The sequence below is a fragment of the Emydura macquarii genome, unplaced genomic scaffold (genome assembly GCF_026122565.2).
Source record: "Emydura macquarii macquarii isolate MOO-44397 ecotype Brisbane River unplaced genomic scaffold, CSIRO-AGI_Emac_v2 contig_561, whole genome shotgun sequence".
Lineage (NCBI taxonomy): Eukaryota > Metazoa > Chordata > Testudines > Chelidae > Emydura > Emydura macquarii.
The window spans coordinates 482,922-490,637 of record NW_027130698.1 but is presented as its reverse complement, the minus strand read 5'-3'; the positions used below and the strand labels follow the sequence as shown (position 1 = coordinate 490,637).

The 7,716-nt window shown below is 41.6% G+C and overlaps 1 long non-coding RNA gene across 1 annotated transcript; it reads right to left on the bottom strand.

Annotated features, from left to right (window-relative positions):
- Window positions 1–3,505: 3,505 nt before the first annotated feature.
- LOC137147696 (uncharacterized) lies at window positions 3,506–7,379 on the bottom strand. Its single transcript, XR_010918300.1, has 3 exons — window positions 7,025–7,379; window positions 5,311–5,396; window positions 3,506–3,636 (listed from the first exon to the last, which is right to left on the bottom strand). It is a non-coding gene; the product is annotated as an uncharacterized lncRNA (long non-coding RNA).
- Between the last annotated feature and the right edge of the window lie 337 nt (window positions 7,380–7,716).

The following is a 7,716-nucleotide window of genomic DNA, read 5'->3' as shown; positions in this document are numbered from 1 at the left end:
GCAGATCCTCTACAACACTGCCTTTTGCCCCCAATTCCGGTTCAGGGAAAGAGGGGCAGAGCCAAAACACACTGCAATCCAGCCAGCATAACAGTCCCTGAGGCTGCTCTAATTTACGCAATGGCCCAACCAACACCAGTTGCCCGCGGATTGCAGGAGCATGAAACAACATGGCTGGATTCAATTATTGGGTCTCTGTCTTTATTATGCCTGCAGAAAACTATTAGCATACTGTACAGCAGGGTTTATGGTGAATTTTTATCTAATCTGTCTATCTGTCTATGCCCCATACTCATTGTTGTAATTTGGCGAAGGAGAAAACTTTACCTTCAAAGAGCGCTGCAGATGCCAGATTATCTAAACAATAATGGAAATGAGCATTTTGTTGTATGTAAATAAAATAGGAAGTTTGCAATAATTTATGTTCCTTATTTAAATAAAATGCAAATTATTTTGTGAAACGGGAGAAAAAACAGCACAACTGAAACAACACAATTGTTTCCAAGAGCACTTCACATTTATTTCAAATCCACATACAATATCTCATTCATGCTTAATTATTTCCCCAATGCTAGTATAAGCATTACTAGTTCCCTTTGTCTTCCTGCTTTTGCATGCAGTGTGATTAGCAAAAATGCTTGTGCACTACCAACTCCTGTACATATGGGGTTTAGCCTCATTGTTTAAGGGGTGGAGCAACAAGCGCTATAAACATTAGTGCTGCCAAATTTGTCACACGTAAGCCCTCAGAGGTGTACAAATATCACTCATTTCATTTAAATCCTCTTCCATATTTTGCATTGCTACCATAACTGCAACTCTATTGTCTGGATGTATTATTTGAAGCAGCTTTTCTCCCATTGTTTGTGTACTGTAATCCTTTAGCTTTCTGTAGTTATCGTGAGAAGCTTACTTGAAAGAAATCACTTAGCTCTCACAGATCACTCTCTCCAAACCTGCTGGCAAAGGAACAGGCCATGACTAAAGCATGAGACCTATGATCTTTCTGAAGAAAATCTCTTCTATAGAGTTTATAATTTGTTGCTTTCATGGGGCTCTATTCTCAGGGTTTGTGCTCAGCGTTATCTTTCCTCCCCTGTGGATTTTTCTACAAGGCATGATGGGAATGTTAGCTGGAAAAAAGAGAAGTAATGCTGGCTGTAGACAAGTAGCCTAATGCACATTTTACACACAGATCAAATTGTAGAGACAGGCAAAGGGAGACATCTACTGTTTGACATAAATTAAAGAATCTTGTTTATTCTAATCACAGCAGAATCTCAGCCCTGTATCCTTCTGTGGTATAAAAATTGGCACATCAGGCTGTGAATCTTTCAACAAGATTTGGAAAATTAAGTTCTTGTCTGCTGCACAGTGAGACATAAAACATCTCTGTAGCAAAGAGGTGTGGCCTCCCTCAGAAATTGACAGTGAGGAAGGGCAAGACCCCCCCCCCCCAGTGGGCGCAACCAGGAAAGCCACGCCCACCACGCTAGAAGCAGGACGGAGGGACAGAGACAGGAAGTACAGAAGGCGGGTCCTGCAACTCAGTTGGAGGAAAGCCGCTGAGGAAGACCTGAGGGCTTGGGCTTACAGACCCACTACTCCTCTACCCTGCCGGAGGGTTGGAGCGCTGGAGATTGCTAACTTCCCCTGCTGACAGACTGTCATTCTAGGACTGTGCAGCAAAGAGGCGTGGCCTCCCTCGGAATTGACAGCGAGGAAGGGCCCCACACTCATACACACCTACGATCCCATATAACTTTTCATAAGAGAAAAGACTGGCCCCAATTTGACAAACATTTCCTTTTTCTATCTTAAGGTTGTCTGCTCTGGGTGATGCCCTTCATTCCAGAAATAGTTTCATTTCACTGTTAACAAACAATCCACCTAGAGGAAGTTATGCATATAAAATGTTTTCAGATTGTTCAGGTTAAATGATTCTGTATAAATGTAAGATTATTTTATTTATTTAACTAATGTGTTTCAGTGTTCCTCTAATAAAGACACCTATTTATTATGTTTTCAGGCACTGGTTCCCAAGCTGTGGTCTGTGAAAAGCCAGTGGTCCACAAAGCACTTGCTGGTAGTCTCTGGAGAACTGGCTGGTCATGTGGTGCTGACTCTTTGTTTCCAGCTGCTAAATCACATTACAAGATGGCTTAAAAGTACATAAATACTTTCCTGCTGTTGCCTTCCCAGGTAAGTGATTGCTGTAAGTGGTGGGGTGCCTACCCCACACTGGCCAAGAAGGGGTTAAGGAGGGCTGGGCGAGAAGCAGACAATGGGCAGGAGCGGTGGGGCAGCCAATCAGGACCCAGAAGCCCAGTATAAAAAGGGAAGTAGCCAAAAGAGCAGGGCAGGCACTCCCAGGAGCTCAGGGAGGGAAGGCTGGCTGTCCAGTAGGTTGAGGCACATTAGGACCCTGAGCAGGGAAGTGGCTGACAGCCATGGTTCAGCGAGAATGGAAGGCATTCATACAAGGGTGGAGGAGGTACTGAGGCCCTGATATGAGGGAGGGGGTACTGGGGCTGTGGGGAAGTGGCCTGGGGAAGGCTATAGAGGAGTTGGAGGGGAGATGGGGAAAGCTGCTGGGCCACCAGTGGAGCGGCAACCAACTACAGCGATCACTGAAATAAGTGGTGGGAATGGGACTGTAGAATCCCCCTCCGGAAGGGGGGTGAAACACGGGCTATTGCTTGGCCGGAGAGCTGAGTCTCAAAGACAGGCAGGAAGGAAAGAGTGATGGAGCACAGGCTGTGGATGGGGGTGTCACCATGAGCTAACTCCCAGAATGCCAGCAGAAGGCGCCCGTCGCATGCTGAGTGGCAGACAGTCTGTCACGCTGTAGTAGACACAGTTGCTCACAAATAAGAAGGGAGGTTGTCCATGTGATTGTCTCATGGGCCACCTCCCATCCCATTTGCAATCTCTCTTTTAAGAAAGGATTGACCCAGCTTCACCACATTTCTGTGCTCAGTTCAGAGCTGTTCTCAGTGGGAGTATTTCCATTGGCTTCAAGAAGCTTTGAATCAGGCCCTCAATGTGCAAAATTTTATTTGACCTTGCTCATCATCTGGCAGTGAGGTGTGTATGTGTGTGGAAGGGGAGAACAGCACACATACTCATCTCCATGTTACATGAGAGCTGGCACCCATTGAAGTCAATGGAAAGATTCCTCTTGACTTTGGATCAGGCTGTTAATACATATTTCTAGCATAAATAAACTGTGTTTACTTGGAGCTAGGATTGTAAGTACCTAGCACTGAAGAGGAAAAGCATTCAGAGAAAATGCATTATTCTCAAAAACCACAAACACTAGAAAGCCTGGCAATTCAAAGGTCAGGGTCACACTTAAAAACCCCTCAAACACTGGAAATGTGTTGTTAAAGTAATCCCAAATATTTTAACTCTACCCATGTCAACCTTCTACTCTGGAAACTAGTTTGCTTGTTACATGACTTTTTGGCGAGGGAATGTCTGAAAAGAACTTTGAGACGAAATCTTAAATCCAGAGTATCTACTTTATTTGTGTAGTTTGCCCATAAGGTTGAACTCTGGTATAACTTTTCTCAGGTATGTTCTGGAAAGGAGCGGGAGGCAGTGGGTGGAGGAACAGTCTCTTTTGTTTATCTCCTGAAAGACATGGAGATATATGTATGTGTGTTTATTAACAGTATGCTGTTTAAATGCAGCCAAAGGCGCACTTTCAGTTTCAGTCTCAGTTTCTGAGAGAAGTACACAGTAGTCATTCTACACCAGTAACATAACTAGGGAATCATTTAGCAGATGAAGTGAAGAACAGCATAAGTGAGTGACGACACTATAAAGAAGAATTTTAGAAAGTAGAATGGAGTTATGTGCTCTGAAAATTAGAATATGAAAAAAGTTCAATGGAGTCTTCATGGTCAAGCTCATAGTTCTATGTCATACCATCACTGGTATTAAAATTGGGATTGATTCTATACTGACTGAGAGATCAGAGTGCCACCCTAAGGCAGTGAATCACCAATGCCATTTCTATAAGAAACTGGATCTTAAGTAATTACCCTTCTAAATACTGACTAGGTCTGCCCCTGTTTAGCTTTTGAGATCTGATAAAATAAAAAATTCAGGAAAATAAATTAAGGCTGCAATCCCTCTAAAAAATCCATTCATGTAGACAGACCCTTGTGGAGTCAAAGTAAAACCTGTGGGTTCCATGCAGACCTGAGTATCTGCACAGTGGATCCTTTTGCAGGATCTGGTCCTAAATTCCCCTATTAATCTCACTGACTTTGGTAGCCATAAACAGCAATTTTTGCATAGGGCTGAATTATTCTTCAACTATTTCTCCAGGACATTAGGCATAAATGTGCCTTTCCTTAACAGTGGACCTGCTTCTCTTTTTCTCTCTTTTAAACAAACTTTTTTTTTTTTGCACTTAATGCAAAGATAATTTTACTCCCTATTAAAGTTTGAGTTGCTTTATGTATATTGTACAGTGTCCCCTGGGTAGTGGTACTGAGTTTCACACTATTATTTCAATCTTTCAAGATTCGGGTGACATAAAGCAATTAATAGTGTTTTGTGACCTTCTGCACCAGTCATCCATCTTTTTGGCACTGAAACTGATTTTGCCCATCTCGGCATTCCATCACCTGAGTGTGAAGGAGATCAAGAAAGAACCTTTTATAGCATCAGCAGCAGTAGTGGGATTATTTAGCTCTCTCATACTGTTCTTTAAAATCACCCAACAAGCTGATGAGGCAAACCTCTTCTTTGCTTAACACCACAAAAGGTACATAGAAAGGAAGGAATGAACAGATATCCTATGGATTCAGTTCATATGCAAAACATACTATATCATTTAGTTATGTTCAGTCAGAAAACATAGTCTAATGAATATCTACTGCCAAATGAGAGGAAAAGGATTGCCACTGAAGCTTTCCTCTGGTTGCAATGGGCCTCAGTAGTCCCTTGCTGTGTCCTGACTAATGGTAGGGTCACTTGTGGTATATTATTTAGCCACTCAAAAGTGTGCATCAATGGGAGCTTCTAGGTCCTCAGAACTTCTGGAAAATCTGGCCAGATGTGTAGGTGCCTGAGTATGAAATTAGGAGTCTAACTGAAGGTTCCTGTTTTAAAAAATTTGGTCTCTGCATTGCATAGAGTTCTAGACAAGGTGTAGCCCTGGTAAACAAAGGAGACAAAGCTGGAACTGAAGCCACGTGGAAGCTCAGTTGTAACTGTTTTCTTTTAAAAATGCCTTCTGTTTAAGAAGGACTGTGATTCCATTTGTCATGACACCACTCTTGCATCTTCACTTACTTTTTCTTTGATGGTGAGGCTTTCGCTGTATTGATGTTCCAGGGTGCATTGTGCTTGTGAAAATCCAGAGCCAAATTACAGGAACTCTGCAATCAGAAATGTGCTGCATTCATGAAGGGGAAGTGGAAAGTGCAGATGAGGTTAAGTTAAGCCATGTAACAGAGCATACTGGTACCACTAGCACACCACTTACTGGGGCTTGGTCCTTTAAGGCCAGGCATTTAAAGTAGTTATATCATCTGACCAAGAGAAGCAAAGCTATTTAAAGAGCAGCTTTTTCTTAGTACAGAACAATGTCTCCCAAATTTCTGAAAGCGGAGCCACTCTTCAGGGAATTTAAGCCAACTGCATCCCTTCAGACCTGTTATATATTGTTAAAAACCTATTTCTCCTAATTAATACATCTCTCCTGGCATTTCCCTCCTCCCAACTACTCCTCCATGCTTCCCACTCCCACACACATTTTGGGAAATACTGGCAAAGATCTTCATGATCTGCCACTTCTCTCCTTTCTGGGGTGCTTTAACGAGTAGTGAAATAGTTAACACTATTGACATTTAAAGTATCATCATTAGCATCTGAGTTAGAACCTACTGAATGAGCAGGGAAATTCACATCTCAGAGCTATTGTTTCAGGCTCTGTACAAATTCAGGCAGACATATCTGCAACAGCTACACTCCTGTCAGGTTTTGAAGTTTTTTCTTCACAACCATAAAAGCTGGAGATTTATTCTTTCTTTTTAAAAGAATGTCTGAAAGGTCTGCCCATGGCTAGTCCTTCACACATACCCAGGGAAACATAGGAGTAGAGGGAAATCTAGGGGAGAGCTTCTCCAGTCAGTGCTGCCCACAGTCACATATCTCACTCTTGCTCACATGATTCCTCTGGGAACACAAGCACCCTAAGTACCTGGTATGAAAGGGCTAAGCCCCAGGAACTGGTAGTCCCTGCTTTTTGGGGAGCCAGCACACTCTACTATAAGCAGCAGGGACTTACTGGATCCTGACACTGTCACTAAATAAATGATAGGGTCTCAGCAGTAGTGATATTTCTCTTCCATGCTCCCCTGCAAAAGGACAGAGATCATTGACAATGGCAGTAGGCGTCTCTTTCCTTTATGATATTTACATTATTGACAGCCAAAATATGTGGCAAGCTCTACTTGGTTGTTAGTGCATGGTCCTGCCTCTTGATTGTTCTTTTCTTTTTGTTAAATACTAAACTGTAGAATTTCCAGTAACAGAGGGGGAAGAAGGGAAAGATATCACAAGTACAACTGGGAAAATAATACAATGCACTGGCATTGGAAAAGAGAACAAAAGAAGACAATGCAGCAGGAATAGAAATGAAATACAACATTTATAAGAGCCAGGAACGCTGTATTGAGCACTCTGAGATTATGGAAAGGTTTTATCTCACAATGGGGCTGCCTTGAACTGCTGCTGTTGCTGCCACTGAATTCCAAGTAAACAAATGTAAATTTCTGCTGCTTCTCTGATATGTACTGATGAAGGCACCCAATCTATCTAGACATGCATTAGACAAACAAGAGTAAACCTTGATTTCAACTTAACCTATGAAAAAACAAGAAAAAGATTGAAAAATGGGTTTCCCCTCATTTCCCCATAGGCAATATGATTAATCTTTTAAATTTGACTACTGTTTAGAATAGTCACTTAATTCTCTAAATACACAGTGCTAAATTCAACAAACCTTTGCATGCTATATAAAAGATCATGATTGAAGTCCACTATCAGCAAACAGCAGATTGCATCATTACCTTGCTTCTCCTTTGCCAATAAGCCTAATTATGGGCCAAATTTTTCGAGGTGCCTTGCATAATTGCTAACATGCATGTGCAATTAACTGGTGTACAAATACAAATGTTTCTTTGCAAGGAAGAGCCAGGGTTTTATTAGTATTTTGAGTGTTGGTGCATTTCTGTGCGTGTTCCTGATTTGCTTTGTTTTGAATATGTGACAGTATAAGTCCTGCCTTGTGTACTTATTAAGACTAGAATGATTATATTATTTAATGATGAACATGATTTTACAAGTTAAAGGTGCTATTCTCCCCACTGTAACTCTGTCAATCAACTCAGCTCTGTGGTCCCTTAAATAGCTGATTAGAGCAGTGCTCTTCCTGAAGGTGCATAGAAGAAGGAAACATTTGGCATAAAATTTTCTATGCAAATTGGTGCTTGTCATCATAGAAAATTGCACGTGCCTGGCACATAAAACTTCCTCCATGAGTTTGATGCCATAGAAACTTTTATCACACAGTGTATTAAGTTTTCCTATGTGAACCTGATTTTGGACTGTCATAACTTGTTATATTTCTTCTTTAAAAACAAGGAAATTCTTCCACAAAAAACATTATCTGAAGATTTACATTTGCTGAAGTAA